Source organism: Oryctolagus cuniculus, chromosome 13 (assembly GCF_051225735.1).
Source record: "Oryctolagus cuniculus isolate XC-2025 breed Fujian yellow rabbit chromosome 13, ASM5122573v1, whole genome shotgun sequence".
Lineage (NCBI taxonomy): Eukaryota > Metazoa > Chordata > Mammalia > Lagomorpha > Leporidae > Oryctolagus > Oryctolagus cuniculus.
The window spans coordinates 22,353,049-22,369,868 of NC_142879.1; the positions used below are offsets into that span (position 1 = coordinate 22,353,049).

General features: G+C 47.0%; 1 long non-coding RNA gene across 26 annotated transcripts in view; it reads right to left on the minus strand.

Moving 5' to 3' along the window:
• LOC103350989 (uncharacterized) overlaps positions 1-16,820 on the minus strand; it is an 87,042-nt gene that overhangs the window by 55,682 nt on the left and 14,540 nt on the right. For 20 of the 26 annotated variants that reach the window (XR_016218867.1, XR_016218866.1, XR_016218870.1 and 17 more), the window contains 2 exons: positions 6,254-6,371; positions 55-189 (listed from right to left, as the gene is read on the minus strand). This is a non-coding gene — a long non-coding RNA (uncharacterized LOC103350989). Of the gene's footprint in view, positions 1-54; positions 190-6,253; positions 6,372-7,219; positions 7,421-16,820 lie in introns of all 26 variants that reach the window. The other 6 variants (XR_016218868.1, XR_016218857.1, XR_007909608.3 and 3 more) reach the window with 3 other exon arrangements.

Here is a 16,820-nt window from a genome sequence, read left to right on the forward strand (position 1 = left end):
TGTGTGTCTCTTTCGTGGAACTGGTTTTGCCTTCCGGACATAGCTTGGCCTTACCTCCACGCTCCTTGGGCACAGGAATCAGATATTTGGCTCTGTATCCTTCGAGACAGAGGTTACACACACGGGCTTGCTCCTTCATTGATTCCACAAATGTTAACTGAGCTTCAATATATGGCTTCTCTCCCAGGGCTAGGGATATAACATGGATAAAATAGAAATGGCTTCAATTTCCGTAGAACTTAAAGTCTCAATTTGGACAAGGAAGTAAGAAATGAAAGCTCAGTGCTAGGAAGGGGGAAGTAGATGCATCACGAGGACATTGACCTGATTCAGAGAATCAGAGAGACTTCTAGGAGGAAGTGGCACACTGAACTCTATAGAAGGAACAGAGAGCACACACAAAATCTGGGTACTGAAATGGAAAGTGGTACATCTGAGGAGTACATAAGGCAAGTACAGATACTGAAACTGGCTCAAGTCGAGAATGCTTTACACCCCTCTAGGGGGCTGGCGCTGTGGCATAGAGGTTAAAGCTGCCACCTGCAGTGTCGGCATCCCATATGTGTATGGGTTTGAGACCTGGCTGCTCCACTTCTGATCCAGCTCTCTGCTGTGGCCTGGGAAAGCAGTAGAAGATGGCCCAAGTGTTTCGGCCCCTGCATCCACATGGGAGACCTGGAAGAAGCTCCTGGCTCCTGGCTTCAGATCGGCCCAGCTCCTGCCCTTGCGGCCAATTGGGGAGTGAACCAGCAGATGAAAGACCTCTCTCTCTCTCTGCCTCTCCTTCTCTCTCCGTGTAACTCTGACTTTCAAATAAATAAATAATTCTTTAAAAAGAAAAGAAAGAGAGAAAGAGAGAAAGCAAGCAAGCAAGCTGACATCTCTACAAGCCCAAGACATAAAATGGGAAACTGATGTTAATATAAAGTCTAAACTAGCGAGGGGCTCATGTGTTCTGCCTCTCAGGTCAGCTCTTTCCCCAAGATATTTCTACTTCTGCATTTCTTTCCATGCCAGGCCTCTTTTTCTTCCTCTAACTCATGGAAGCTGATACCATAAATAATACTAGCACTTGATGTAGTTTATATCTCCCAAAGTCACTCATATATTTCTATACACAATCAATATTGCCTCTGATTGTTTATCCTTAAGGAAGAGAAAACCAAAAGAGTAAGAATCTGTATAAAACCCTGGCCCTCCTTGTGTAGGGAACAATTTCATGGACTGTGAACACACACACCCAAATGTGGCTTGGGAAAAATTGGCTGTAGGAAACCAGCATTAAGGAGGCTTTTATTTTTTGCCTATCTACAAAGGATGAGAAAACAGAAAATGTGACCGTTAAGGGGGTGAGCCTATGAGTTATCACCCAAACCAGGAAACTGGGAGAAGGAAAGGGAGAACTGTTCGTAACTAAGCCGAGAAAACCAGTACAAACTGGGACGTCCCCCCCGGGGCGGGGACAGGGCACTTGGTATCTGTGGTCCTTGCATCCAAACCAGAAAACCTTTACAGCCTTAGCCAACTTCATGCTCAGGATTTCCTTATTCGTTGCCTTTATTCTAGATTACCTTTTACAGAAATGTTCTGCAAACAGTTGGTGTTGAAAGAACAGCTGGTGCTAATTATTCCTAGAAGACAGGAGAAGCACTTCCTTCTCCCTCATTTGTAGAAGACTGGAACTTGCATGCAGGATTATAAAGTCTCCGACTCCTGGCCAGCTGCACAACCAATCTGCATGAGCCTGTGTTACTACTTAGTGATTTGCGTGAGCGTGTATTGATTCCTAATACCAGAGCATCAGGGTCCCACAGAATTTCTGCAGTGACAGAATGGATATTCTGCGCAGGCTCTATCTTGTGCAGTCGCCGCCAGCTACGAGGATTACTGAGGAGTTCAAATATGAGTAATGCGACTCAACAACTACATTTAATTTAATTTTCAATAATTTAAAAGTAATTTCAAATACCAGCATGTGGCCAGCAGTTACTTTTGTTTTGGTTTTTGGTTTTTGTCTCATTTACAAGGATACTTGACAAGTTCATGGAGGGGCTGGCGGGTGCTGGAGGTTAAGTCTGCTGTGACACCGGCATCCCACAGTAGAGCAGCAGCTGGCTTCCTGCTGACGAGCCTGCGAAGGCGGTGAATGATGGCCCTAGCCCTGGGGCCCCCACCATCCTTGCAGGAGACCAGGGGGAAGTTCTTGGCTCCTGGCTTCTCCTGGCTTCAGCCTGGCCTAGATTTGCCTATTACAGCCATTTGGGAGAGTGAACCAGGGGATGGAAGATCTGTCTCTTCCTCTCTCTGGAGCTCTGCTTTTTCCCTTAAAAATAAGTGGGAAAAAGTCCATGGAAAAACGGAAATAAAAGATAAGGTTACAGTGTTGGGAAAACTTTTGAAATCCATGTGTATATATCCCAGAACACAGATTTTTCCATGGGATTCTTGAAGAGCCCTCATGAACACACACAACGGGGCTCTGTAGGCCCAAGTCTCAGCCTTTCCTTTTGCTTGGCTCCACCTCAAGAATCAAGTTCATTTCTATTAAGCTTAGGGAAAGAGACATTAAAACAGATAGGGAGCAACGGCATTTGCAAAGCAGAGCGTTAATATGTTTATCTGTTCTGCTCAAAACGCCATGGGGAGTACGCCAATGGAAACAAGGCGGAACATAAGTGCTTCTTTCCCTCATATTCAATACTTTAAAGAAAAATCCAAAGTTTCTCAAGGAAGTCCTGTTTCTCTGACAGGTTCTTAAGGCCTTTATCTCCAGCACTTTATTCTTCCTAATACAAAATGGACAAAGCCCAAAGCAATGGATGCTAGATAGCCCCATCTCCTCAAATGCTTCCTTCTGTTGTGTCCTCTCTTGAAATTCTTTGTGCCTCTTCTTTGGCACTTGCTGCTTCCTGCTTTGTATTAGCTGTGCAACTACTGCACACGAGTGGGAAGTGAGGCCATGGAATCATCTTACCTGGCCTATAAGGTATTTGGAGGGCAAGGGCTGTATTTTCCGTAACACTAGGCACAGTTCTTTGCACATAGTAGGTACACAGGAAATGTTTGTTAGGCTATTTGGAAATGTTTTGTGTAGCAAATTAAGTTTCCAGGACACAAAAATGGGCTAAGGTAAATATTTAGACGACAAGCCTGCGACAAGAGTCGTGGGAGCTCAGGAGTGTGCCAGTGATCCTTCCTCATGGATCAGCAATGCAGATACAAGAACTGAATACACATTTGACGGGTGTATTTGTGGCAACACCGGCTTTTTTCTCTTGGGATTGCAGGCTGGTACAATTCTTTGGGAAAACAATATGGAAATGTATCTCAAAAGCATTTGATATAGTAATTGTATATAAGACGGCATCCCAATTAAATTATTTTAAAACTATTATATTAAGGTGTCATTGACATTTAAAAAACTGTACATGTGTGCTATATACACGTTGATGAGTTTGGAAAGATGTATACACCTGTAAAGTCATCACCACAATCAATGCCACAACCACACCATATCCATTACCCCCAAATGTTTCCTACCTTATCATTGTGATGTGTGTGTGTGTCTGTGAGAAACAGAGAGAGAGAATCACTTAAGATCTACCTTCTTAGCAAATTTTTAAGGCTATAACAGAGTATTCTGACTACAGACACAATGCTATACTATAGATCTCCGACTTACTCATTTTGCATATTCTTCCAATATTTACATCTCCACCAATGAGGGTACATGAAACTTTGCACCCTTTGACTAATGCCTCCCTATTTCCCCCTACTCTAGCCCTGGGCAATCGCCATTCTACTCTGTCTTTCTGAGTTCAATTATCTTAGTTTCCTCATGAAAGTGCTGCCATGTAGTGTCTGTCCTTCTGTCTCTGATTCATTTCACTTAGCATAATGCCCTCCAGGTTCATCCACGCCAATGCAAATGGCAGGACTTTCTTCTTTTAAAGGCTGAACAGTATTTCACCGTATGCATACACCACATTTTATTTATTCGTGTGTAAATAGACATTCAGGTTGCTTCCACATTTTGGCTTGCATGAATAGTGTTTCAATGAACTGGAGATTAGAAATAGCTCGCCAGTATCCTGATCTCAATTCCTTTAGATGTGTGTTCAGAAGGGATTGTTGGATCACAGGTGGCTCTATTCTGAGTTTTCTGAGGAACTTCCATACCACCTCCCATGCCGGCTGTAGAGTTTACATTCCCACCAACAGTGCACAAGGCGTGCCTCTTATCCACCTGTCACCAACACTTGCTACTTTTTGTTTTTGTTTTTAATTTGTTTTGATAATAGCCATCTAACAGGAGAGAGGGGCTGTTGCACTGTCATTTTTAACTCACATTCTCTGATGACCAGTTGAGCACTTTTCATAGATGTATTGGCCATTTATATGTTGTCTAAGGAAATGCCCAGTTGGTTCCATTGTCCATTTCTTAATTATGTGGGTTTTTGCTACTGAATTATAAAAGTTCCTTATTTGTTAGATGCATCGTTTGTAAATATGTTCTCCCAATCTGTATTTTTTATTTTTTATTTTGCTACACAGCAGTATTTTTAAATTTGAGATGGTCCCGCTAGTCTGTTTTTACTTGTGTTTCCTGTGCTTTTGGTAACACTCCCAGGAAATCACTGCTAAGACCTGTGCCATGCAGCTTTTCCCCAGTGTTTTCTTCGAGTTTGAAGGTTTCAGATCTTATAGTTAAGTCCCTAAACCATTTTGAATTGATTTTTGTGTACTGTGTAAGATAAGCAGTTGCCAGTGAAATAGTTTAAATTTTGGGAAAATGTACATATAGGATATTCATCTCTCATTTGAAGTAGTGAACAACTGCAAACAACCTAAGCATCTAATAGTAACTAGGAGAATGATCAGTACGTCACTGACCAACTAGAACTAGACTGTTGTGTGACTATCTCAGAAGAATTTTATTCATGGAGGAATATTCATAATTAATATTAAGTAAACAAAGGAATGAAGGAAAAAAAGTTGGGAGGAAGTACACTAACATACTGAGTGGTCATTTTTAACAGTGCAATTAGTAGTGGTTTTCCCCTCTCTTTTACCCAATTTACTTAATGTCAATAAGATGGAATCCTTATTTAGTTTGTCATATGTAATCACTAATTGACACCAACTGTTTCCTATTTTTAGGATAATTCTAACTAATAGTGACTTTGGAGGAAAAAAAAACCTCAAACCGCTGGAAAGCCAAGAACTCTGGCAATCCATGTTTTGTTTGCTTATTTTTCTTTTGTTATGGGGCGTGGGAGGTAGATGTGCCAATCCAGCGCCCTGACTTTGATCAATAGGTTGAAAGACTTTTTTTATGGCTGAATCAGTGCGTAATGGTTGGAGGTGAGATCCAAACTGAAAAGTGCCAAAAATATTCACACAAAATATACAATTTTTGATGCTTTAAAAAAGATTGTATAAAAGATTAATATTAGTTCTCTTTGGAAAACTCATCCTTTAACGGTAGGCTTGGATCATATGTGAATTTATATTATTACTCGAAAATTTTTAATTGCTTTTTTGCCTGACAGATTAAAAAGATGATCAGTGTTTATGTAAGACTTGGAGGAGGAGAGAAAGAACACAGCAAGTGGGAAGAGGAGAGTGTAGGAAAATCCAGACTTAGTTGCCCAGGTGAGGTTTTAGCTCTTGCCCAGTCTGTTTGGAAATCTGAACTGGAAAAAACATAAAGCTCACCGAACAAAGCTTTGTGCACGCTAGACAATCAATAAGTAATGAATGGGTTAAAAGCACAGGTGGCTCCTATTTCCCCTTCTCAGAATAGTTGTTCTTTGGAGTTTTTCTTAAAGTGGACCCTGCCTTTTCTAACAAGGTATAATGTGAAGATAGCAGCTAAAAAAGAGTTAAAAATCAGAGGAAACAGCCAAGAACGGCTCAAACACAGTCTCTTCCTGGAGGATTTGCCAGTGAAAATTGCAGCTGTGTTTAATGCCAGGTATCCTTGGTGGCAGGTGCCCCATGAAAGTGCAGACGCTGCAGAGAGCAGGGTTCAAGTGCTCCCTGAGGGCGTGGCTTGTAGCTTTCCACTCATTACGGAGTTAAGTCCTGAGAGCCAGTGCTGTGGTAGCCCATGGCACTGTGATCAGATTGAGGGGATCTGACACTTGAAATTCACGCTACACTTGGCTAGGGAGAGGGGAGCCTAAGAACGTAGTAACTAGGAGAGGGAAGGGGTAGAAGGTAAAGTGGAGTGAAATTAGCTGTGCAGTACCTTGGAGTATGAGCCGTGCGATGGTTTCCAGTTCTCTCCCACTTGGCTTCAATAATATCAAAAGGCTCTTTCTTCCATTACCTCTTCTAATTTTTTCCTACACACATCTCCTGGGTCCCTGGGGGAAATACAATGGTTGTCCTAATTATGCCTAACATTTTTAAAAAACAATAATGCAAATGTATTTTTAATGGTTTTTTTTTTTTTTTTCTATTTGAAAGAGAGAGAGAGGGAGAAAGAGATCTTCAATCTGCTGATTCATTCCCAAAATGGCTGCCAATGGTCAGGGCTGTGTCAGTACAAAGCTAGGGGCTCAGAACTCTGTTTGGGTCTCCCACGTGGGTGGTAGGCCCCCAAACACTTGAGCCATCTTCTACTGCCTCCAGAATGCATCAGTAGGAAGTTGGATCAGAAGCCAAGCAGTCAGAACTTGCGCTCTGATAAGAAACGCAGACACCCCACGCAGCAGCTTACCCTCCTGTGCCACAATGCCTACTCCTGTCTAACATTTCAGGTAAATAAACAAATCACTTTTAACCTAATCAAGCATGTTTGCCTAGAAAAATAAGGCCTTTTGTGTCAGAGAAGTTTGAGTCTGGTCCCTACTCCACTCCTTACAGTGTTGTTAGGCAGCAGCTGAACCTTTGGGCCTCAACTTCCTTGGTCAGCTTAACACTGCCGACCTCTGAGGACTGTTCTACACAGTGGCCTGGTACCTGGTGCACAACAACCACACAGTGAATTCCAGTTGTTGCTATACACCCAACAAATAGTGTGTGTTCTTGCCTTTAAGGACCAACAGGTAGGCAAATGTAGGATAACAAGTAAGACCAACAGGTAGGCAAATTAGTACAACAAGGTGAGGCAATTATAATACAAAACAAAAAAGAGAAAACAACAAGAATAAAATAAGTAGCACAGGAATCCAGGGAAGAAAGAGGGCGTAGTGAGGAGACGCTCTCAAACCTCCTTCCTCATCGATCCTCAGCCCAGTTCTGTGATGGAGGCAGGGGGAAGTGATCAGACCGCACAGGCTGGAAGAACCAAAGCACAGATGGGTTTCAGCCCCACGTCAGCTGCTGTAAAATGAAGCGATGGGGTGAGAGGAACTCTGCAGTTTCTTTCCAGGCTGTAATTCCATTATTCTTTGGCTTTCTTCAAGTATGCCTGGTAAATAATGTGAGATGTGCTATTAGAAGTCGCGTTTCTTGATTCTCAGCCCAGGACTTTGCGCTAGGCCAGCAGCGCTTGGGAAGTCGTAGGGTCTTGCTTCAAAAGAGAATGAAAACCCCAGCTGTGCAGTGTCTTTTTTTTTTCCCTACCGGCAGTATTTTCACCTAGGCTTACAATCCCAATACAATGGCTTTGGCGGTATTTGTTCAAGTGGGTTCATCAAAGCACCTTCACTCTATTGTAACTGCTCCTAAAGCTTACACACTTGCTGGTGTTTGCTCAGCAATGATCCAGGCACGTGTGAGAAGACACACAGCTTTCCACCTCTTGGGCTGCCTTCTTTTCTTTTTAGTTGTTTACGGTGTTAAAATTAGTCAACCTGGCTTTCCAAAATAAATATTTAACCTTGGAGTAACACTCTTCTGTCAAAAGATAGAGGAGACATCCCAGCAGAGGAGTAAATTACATACTTAGAATGCTGACGATGGAAGCCAAGTGTTTATATTTGTGGGTGCGTCTGTGAGTGGTAGCCTCTGGTATACCTCGTGGTTGACTTTTTTAGACTGCAGTTTCATCTGAAGTCCAAAGTGGCCTCAGCTCCCTGAAGACCTTGGGGCCTTATTTTGTTCCAAGGGACAATGTCATAGCAATGTCTGTTTGCCTGGTTACAGGACTCCCACAGAGGCCTGCATATTCCTGGCAAGGCTTTAGCAGTTGCGGAACTGGAAGTAACTATAGCATCTCTATAATTTGACTCTGAGTGCTTTTTACTCAATGAACCTCGATGGGTGTAGTAAGCTTCTATTTGGTGGATAAGGGGGAACATACTTGATTACTTTTGAAAAGGTTGGAAAACTTATATATGAAATAAAAGTGAAATGATTTTTTTTGGATGACGTAAGTCATCTTTCACAAATGCACTAACTTATTATGTTTATTACACCATAAGCTGCTTGGTTTGTCCGACTTGTTCTCCTTGCCCTTCTCCACTGTCTAGATCAGGAATCCATATAGCAGTGACGCCACCTGATGTGCATGTGACCCACCGAGATGTTGAAAGCACTTTGACTTGTTTTTTTTTTTTTTTTTTTTTGACAGGCAGAGTTAGAGAGTGAGAAAGATGGAGAGACAGAGAGAAAGGTCTTCCTTTACCTTTGGTTCACCCTCCAATGGCCGCTGCGGCAGACGCACCACGCTGATCCGAAGCCAGGAGCCAGGTGCTTATCCTGGTCTCCATGCACGTGCAGAGCCCATGCACTTGGGCCATCCTCCACTGCACTCCTGGGCCATAGCAGAGAGCTGGCCTGGAAGAGGAGCAACCGGGACAGAATCTGACGCCCCGACCGGGACTAGAACCCGGGGTGCCAGCACCACAGGCGGAGGATTAGCCTAGTGAGCCGCAGCACCGGCCTTTGACTTGTCTTAACACACACTACAACGTGGAGAAACTAGAGGCCTTGAAGATGTGTTTGGCCAGTGCCAAGGCTCACTAGGCTAATCCTCCGCCTGCAGTGCCAGCACCCCGGGTTCTAGTCCCGGTCGGGGCACCGGATTCTGTCCCGGTTGCCCCTCTTCCAGGCCAGCTCTCTGCTGTGGCCTGGGAGTGCAGTGGAGGATGGCCCAGGTGCTTGGGCCCTGCACCCCATGGGAGACCAGGAGAAACACCTGGCTCCTGCCTTTGGATCAGCGTGGTGAGCCGGCCGCAGTGGGCCTGCCGCAGCGGCCATTGGAGGGTGAACCAACGGCAAAGGAAGATCTTTCTCTCTGTCTCTCTCTCTCTCACTGTCCACTCTGCCAGTCAAAAAAACAAAACAAAACAAAACAAAAAACCTTAATGGTTTTAAAAGACTGTATAGAAGAAAAAGCATGAGAGAACGTTTCCTAGAGGAGACAAGTATTGAAGATCAGTTAAAAAGAAGTAAGGGAGGGGGCCAGTGCTGTGGCATAGCGGGTAAAGCCACCGCCTGCAGTGCCGGCATCCCATGTTGGTACTGGTTCGAGTCCCAGCTGCTCCACTTATAATCCAGCTCTCTGCTATGGCTTTGAAAAGCACTGGAAGATGGACCAAGTCCTTGGGCGTTGGCACTCGCATGGGAAACACAGAAGAAGCTCCTGACTCTTGGCTTTGAATTGGCTCAGCTCCAGCCATTGCAGCCAATTGGAGAGTGAACCTGTGGATAGAAGACCTCTCTCTCTCTCTCTGCCTCTCCTTCCCTCTCTGTGTAACTCTGACTTTCAAATCAAAAGAAGAAAGAAGAAAGAAGAAGAAAGACGACGACGAAGAAGGGAGGCCCTAGTTCTGCAGCTGCCGCGAAGGAGGCCGGCCCTAGCTCAGGGGCAGATGAGGACTGGAAGCAGAAGAAAGGGAGACAGCAGCTCAGCAGGCGTAGCACACGAGTCCCAGCAAGGCCCGGGAATCCCATGCTTGGGCAAACCACCTTCTATGCAGCCGTTAATAAGCTGACATTTATAAAAATATATGGGTGTGACTGTGATTGATAAATTAAAATTAATTTTAGAGTGTTTTGAATTCCTGATAGCTTTATATATATATTTTTTTTTTCAGTTAAAAACTACAACCAAAAATAGGGTTGTAGTACTGGGTTGGAAACCACAAGTTCAGGCTGAGGACGATGGAAGGGCTGTAGACGTCATCCAATGCCAGCCACATCAGCCCAGAAGAGTCCCTGAGTCAAGTCACGCAGTCTGTCCGGCTCCCAGGAAGTCCATAACACATTTCCATACTAGCATGCATACTGTCTACCTTAGCTTTGCATACTTACAGTACGGAATTTTAGAATGACCATGGAGTCCCATCAATTATTATAACAGACAGAACTGCACACGGGGTCACTCGTGGAATCAAGGCCAAAAGTAGTCTCTTTTTTTTTTTTTTTTTTGACAGGCAGAGTGGACAGTGAGAGAGAGAGAGACAGAGAGAACAGTGAGAGAGAGAGACAGAGAGAAAGGTCTTCCTTTACTGTTGGTTCACCCTCCAATGGCCGCTGCGGCTGGCGCACTGAACTGATCCGAAGCCAGGAGCCAGGTGCTTATCCTGGTCTCCCATGGGGTGCAGGGCCCAAGCACTTGGGCCATCCTCCACTGCACTCCCGGGCCACAGCAGAGAGGTAGCCTGGAAGAGGAGCAACTGGGACAGAATCCGGTGCCCCGACTGGGACTAGAACCTGGTGTGCCGGCGCTGCAGGCAGAGGATTAGCCTATTGAGCCGCGGCGCTGGCCAAAAGTAGTCTTTAACAGAGGGAAGTTCTCTGAAACTTCAGACAAACTGTAGTCTGAGAGAGTAAGAATCAGAAAATACGGGTGGATGTTGACACAGCGGTCACATCACAGCTCAGGATGCCCACATCCAGTATCAGGCTGCCCCCTTACCCTGCTTCCAATCCAGCTTCCTACTAACGCGCGCCCTGGCAGGCAGCAGGTGACGGCTCAATACTTGGGTTCCTGCCTGAGAGGTGGGAGACCTGGGTGGAGTTCCTGGCTCATGGTTTTGTCTGACCCCGCCCTGGCTGTTGTGGGCATTTGGGGAGTTGCCCAACAGATGAAGGGCTGTGTCTCTTTCTTCCTCCTTCTTTCAAATTAGACAAACAAATAAACGAATACATTTTTTTAAAGAATGAGGAAACAGAGCTGTTGAGAAGCCCAGCGTGAAGGGGAATCCTTCCTCAAAGGGCTGATTCTCTGTGCCTCTGTCTCCTACCGTGATGGGCTCAGCTAGTTCCTTGGAGCGAAAATGTTGTTTGTTTTGCACAGGTCCTCGCAGGCCACATTGGGAGTTTCTGGTCTTGCAGTCAGAGCAGGCAGTGGGGAGCCAAAGCTCTGGGCTCTATTATCATGTGTAAAGCAATTACCAACTCCTTGTCTCCCTTGCTGGGAGTTAGATTTGGAACTAGAGTTGCTGCCTGTGGGAGGAGCAGGCTTCTTGAATATGGATGTGTCTGCATGCTAGCAGGGGGCTGGGGGAGCCCACACAGAGTCTGTGAAATGCTAGCATTCCCTTGGTTCCTGCTGTTCAAATACATCTTACTTTGCTATTCCGTGTAGGGTATGGGGGCAAAGGTGAGGAATACAGCATTCTGTAGGGAGGCCAGACCCATGGCGGAGCCCCACTTACTCCACCTGCCAGAGGTGGACCAAGAACCTCAGGGACAGGAACGAACAGCAACTGTACATGGGCCCAAAGGACGAGATGAAGTCAAGGTGGCCTGCATGTGTCAGAAAAGATTCCAAACACATCACTCAGGGAAAGGCCACGTGGGGGCAGCCTCAGTGTCCACCTTGCCCTTTCTCCACTGCCTTCTGAACTCTTACCATCTCTCAAGCTTCCTGCTAGGGTTCAGAATACAAGAGCCAGCAAGAGAGAGGTCCTCTTCCCTCCCAGGTCTCACTATCATTCCTTGTAGTCATGTCTACACACTTAACCACATGGGGAATGGGAACTGGATCCCACAGACAGACTTCACCGCAGTGGGGGAGGGGAGAGGGGGTGGCGCTTCCTTCACCTGGGGTGGGCAGTCACACTCAGGGTTTGAAGAGAGAGTTGAGCTGCAGCCCGTGGGCCAGGGCCAGTGCTGTGAAAAGGGACCTGTCCACGGGGGCACCGCTTGAGGCTAATTTGACTTGTTTCTGTTTCCTCTTGGACAGTGGCTGCAGTTATGTTTAGTCAAGTTTGTTTTTTTTTAATTTTTTTTTTTGACAGGCAGAGTGGACAGTGAGAGAGAGAGAGAGAGAGAGAGAGAGAGAAAGGTCTTCCTTTGCCGTTGGTTCTCCCTCCAATGGCTGCCACAGCTGGCACGCTGCGGCCCGCGCACCACGCTGATCCGATGGCAGGAGCCAGGTGCTTATCCTGGTCTCCCGTGCGGGTGCAGGGCCCAAGCACTTGGGCCATCCTCCACTGCACTCCCGGGCCACAGCAGAGAGCTGGCCTGGAAGAGGGGCAACCGGGACAGAATCCGGCGCCCCGACCAGGACTAGAACCCGGGGTGCTGGCGCCGCAAGGCGGAGGATTAGCCTAGTGAGCCGCGGCGCCGGCCTTAGTCAAGCTTTCGTTAGTGACTTATTTCATTTTTAAAAACTTCCCCTCATGGAATCAGAATTCTTTATCTACTACCAACTCTGCAGAAAATCTAATGTATCTTTTTTTTCCCCCATAGTACTGCTGCAAGGAATGAATGGTGGGAGAAGTTTAAAAAGACAGGGAAAGTGTGGCCTTCCCCACTCTCACAGTTCTGCTGAATCCTGTGCCTGACTCAGCTGCTGCCAGGTCGTCCTCGGAGCGCCCAGCAGCAGAGGGGGACGCTGGGCTGGTGGCGCTGGGGAAGGTGAGGAGAGGCAGGCAGAGCAGAGCAGCAGGTTCCAGGGTGCTAGGAGACAAAGCTCCCTTCTCCCCAGAACACCACCCCAGCCAGATCTGGAGAGTGCCTTCCTGGGGAAAGCAGCTGCTTGCCTTGCATCTACCACGGGGATTAGGAGAGGGAATCTTCTGGCAAAGGTCAGGAAAAGGAATGCAGGGAAGAGGGCAGGCTGGCGGAAGGTGCAGAGCAGGGAGGCGGAGGTGGGAGAGCTGACGGAGAAGCGGAGGCGTGTTAGAAGTGCAGGGCGGTGGTTTCGTGTTGTCTGTTTTCTCCAACAGTCACTTGAAGGCTTAGAAATGGGCGACAGTGGGATGCGTGCAGCTCTGGGCTTTTGGTCAGGAAGGTACGACTACGAACAATCAGGGAGGAAGGTTCAGGATCCTGGGAGGAAAGAGAGAAGCGATGGATCAGAGAATGTCCATGAGGCAAGGGAGGAATGAAGACAGACGGGAGCTGGGAGAGAGGTAGAAAGCAAGAAATCTAGACCTGCAGGTGTCCACAGGACAAAGGACAGTGGATTGAGAGTAATCGATGCGAGGTTATGCTCGGAGAGTCTGTGTCTGAAACACGGTTCACAGACAGACCCGGAGCAATGCTGGGCGATGATAAGTTTCAGGGTGTGTCTATGGGAACGGTTGGTTGCCGTAAAGGAAGTCATTAGAAATGACTAAGTCATGGAAATACGTGTCCAGGGTATCCAACATGGGTATGACATCATCCTAAAAAATGGGTGGATGCTGGGTGGACAGAAAGGCTATAAGGATGACAAATTCCTCGATAAATCAAGAGGGGTTGTACAGAGCAGCCAGTAGCTGACGGAGGCAGAGGGCGTAGAACAATATTGCTCAAGAGAACTGCTTCCCTAGGAGGGAAATTCTTCTCAAGAGCGAGGAGAAATGGTCTGAAATGAACAGCACAGAACAAACATAAAAGTTTATCTGATGTTGGGGTGGAATTTTTCAACTTTTTCAGAAACCTTAAATAGAAAATGAACTTGTTTCCTTGCTCGTATATTTTCTCACTGTCGTGTTTTCTGCCCCTTTAGTTGTGTCAGTTTTAGGGTCGCCACTGTTCTGCTCTGTGCCTGGCAGAGCGGTTTATTTGTTCAGCTCTATAATACAGCTAACGGTACAATGGAGCACACATATGCCACACACAATTCCTATGACTCAGAAATCCTAGAGAACACCGAGAACCGTGTAGTCACTCACTCACAGCTGCGTGACCTGTTATTTGATTATTATCAAAATCACAAAGCTCAGGAGATGATGGCTATTAAGGGCACAACCCCTGCCACAGAGATTGCTAGGAAAAGAGAAAGGAAGCGACTGTCTGTCCTTGACAACTTCTTACACGTTCATGTGTGTGTTTACTGAGCGTATCTTATGTGTCCTACGCTGCGCTGGTTGCTAGAGATATAATGATTAACTCCTAATCCTTGTCGTTACGAGGCCATGATCTGGTGGCATAAACACATAATTGCAGATCTTGGTGAAGTGGAGTAAGAGAATATTGGACAAGGTGTGTGGTGGGAGGTCATGGAAGCTGTCATGAAGCTGACAGTATGTCATCTGAATTCTAAATTGAGAGCAGTCGGGCAGATCTGCAAGGGAAAGGCGCTCTGTTACACACTCGGTTATGTGAGTCTGAAACAGCAAAGTTCCGCTGGAAGTCCATTTTGGGAGTCCGTGTCTAGGTGTTCTCCAAGGCCACGAAAGGCGATGATGACCTGGAGAGGGGCCACAGCACACACAGCAGTCTGCAAAGCCGGAGATGAACTCCAGAGCACCCATGAAACAGACACAAACAAAATATTTTTTTTTCCCTTAAATTTCTTCCTGCTGCTTTGAAATTATCTTCACCAAGAAGAAAAAGAGAAAGCACTGTTTCCTGACAACACAAGGAGGATCGAAATGGATGCTCCTGCAGAGCATTGGAAAACGCAGCACCGTCGTGGGCGAGAGGCCAGGGGAAAAGGTGGAAAGCAGCCCCCATGCACTCCAGGTGGAGGCCGCCTGGAAGACACAGCCCCAGACTGCCAGACCGCCTGCTACTTCAGCACGAACTGTAACCATGATGTTTTCCAGGGAATTCTGAGATCTTAAAAACCCTGCACACGAATTCCTCTACTCGACAAGTAGCACCTACTATGTACTGGGCCCTATTCTAGAATCAAAGATTTTAGAGTTAAAACAGAAGAATTCTCACTGGCTGAAGTTCACATGTAAGCATGAGGACATACACAATAAATAAAATTAATGAGTAAAAAATGCATACTCATAGTATGTTAGGTGGAGACGTAAGCATTGAAGAAACAGAAAACAATGGAGTAGGTTAGATAATGTTGGAGTGGGCCACGCTGTCAAAGACAGTGGCAAAGAAGAGCCCTTCTGAGAAAGAAACACTTGAGTGGCAGCCTTGGGGAAGGAAAGAAATGAGGTTTACAGATATCTTTTCTCAAACAGGCCAGTGTAGCCAAGGCAGGAGGGCCAGGGAGTGAAGACGACAGGCGAGGGAAGCAGGATCCTGCAGGGTCCTGTTGGCCACCGTGAGGTCTCAGCTTTCATCCTGGGGGAGGCAGGAAGCCTCTGGTGCTTTGAGCTGAGAGGTGATTGTGCCTGCTGTGCTGAGAACACCCAGAACAAGGCAGGAACAGCACACCCGACAGCAAGGCTCTACCACAGCAGTGAAGGCTGCTGGGATACCACTGGAAGGGGTGCAGGCAGGGAGACACGGCCAGAGAGAGGGAGAGACAGAGATCTCCCACCTGCTGGTTCTCTCCCCAAATGGCCACAACGGCCAGGGCTGGGCCAGGCCGAAGCCAAGAGCCTCTTGCTGGTCTCCTGTGTGGGTGCAGCGGGGCCCAAACACCTGGGCCATCCTCCTCTGCTTTCCCAAGTGCGTTAGCAGGGAGTTAGATCATAAGTGGAGCACCCAGGATTTGAACCAGTGAGGCAGGTGGCCACTTAACCAGCTACACCACAATGCTGGCCCCTAGGCTGTGATTAAAGATAGAGACAACAGTAGTGCTAACAGATCCGATACAGAGTGTGAGAGAAAGGGCGATGTCAAAGAGGACCCACAGAATTTTTGGCCTGAGAGTCTGAGGCTGACATTGACCAGGACGGGGGAGACCATGATGGGGTGGGAGGGGGCAGTGAACAGAAAGAGCCCCTGTTTTTAGCAGCTGGGCTTGTAATGGCTGCTGGATCTCCAAGTGGAGACGTCCACTGGGGAATTTGAGACTTAGAATTCAGCAGAGCGATCCAGATTGGAGACCTAATTTGGAGAATCATGGCATTTAATTCGATAAAACTGGGTGTTAGCAGAGCAGCATCAGCAGAGAAGGGGGTAGGCGAAAGGACTGAGCACTTCGGCCCTGGGCTAGAATTTGAGGAGAGGAGCAAGAGTCAGCAAAGCCAACTGAAATTACACAGCCAGGGCCGGCGCCGCGGCTCACTAGGCTAATCCTCCGCCTAGCGGCGCCGGCACACCGGGTTCTAGTCCCGGTCGGGGCGCTGGATTCTGTCCCGGTTGCCCCTCTTCCAGGCCAGCCCTCTGCTGTGGCCAGGGAGTGCAGTGGAGGATGGCCCAGGTGCTTGGGCCCTGCACCCCATGGGAGACCAGGAAAAGCACCTGGCTCCTGGCTCCTGCCATCGGATCAGCGCGGTGTGCCGGCCGCAGCGCGCTGGCCGCGGCGGCCATTGGAGGGTGAACCAACGGCAAAGGAAGACCTTTCTCTCTGCCTCTCTCTCTCTCACTGTCCACTCTGCCTGTCAAAAAAAAAAAATAAAAAATAAAAAATAAAAATAAAAAAAAAATAAAAATGAAATTACACAGCCAGGAAATGCGGCGTCCAAGGGAAGAAAGTTCTTTCCATAGACGGAAGTGGCCAACGGGGTCCTACGCTGTTGCCAAGAAATGACTGTTTAACAACGTGAGGGTCATGGGTGACTACAGCGTGAGCCTTTTCAGGGAGGAATGGGTGTGGACAGAGCTTGACCGGAACAGATTCACGGAAG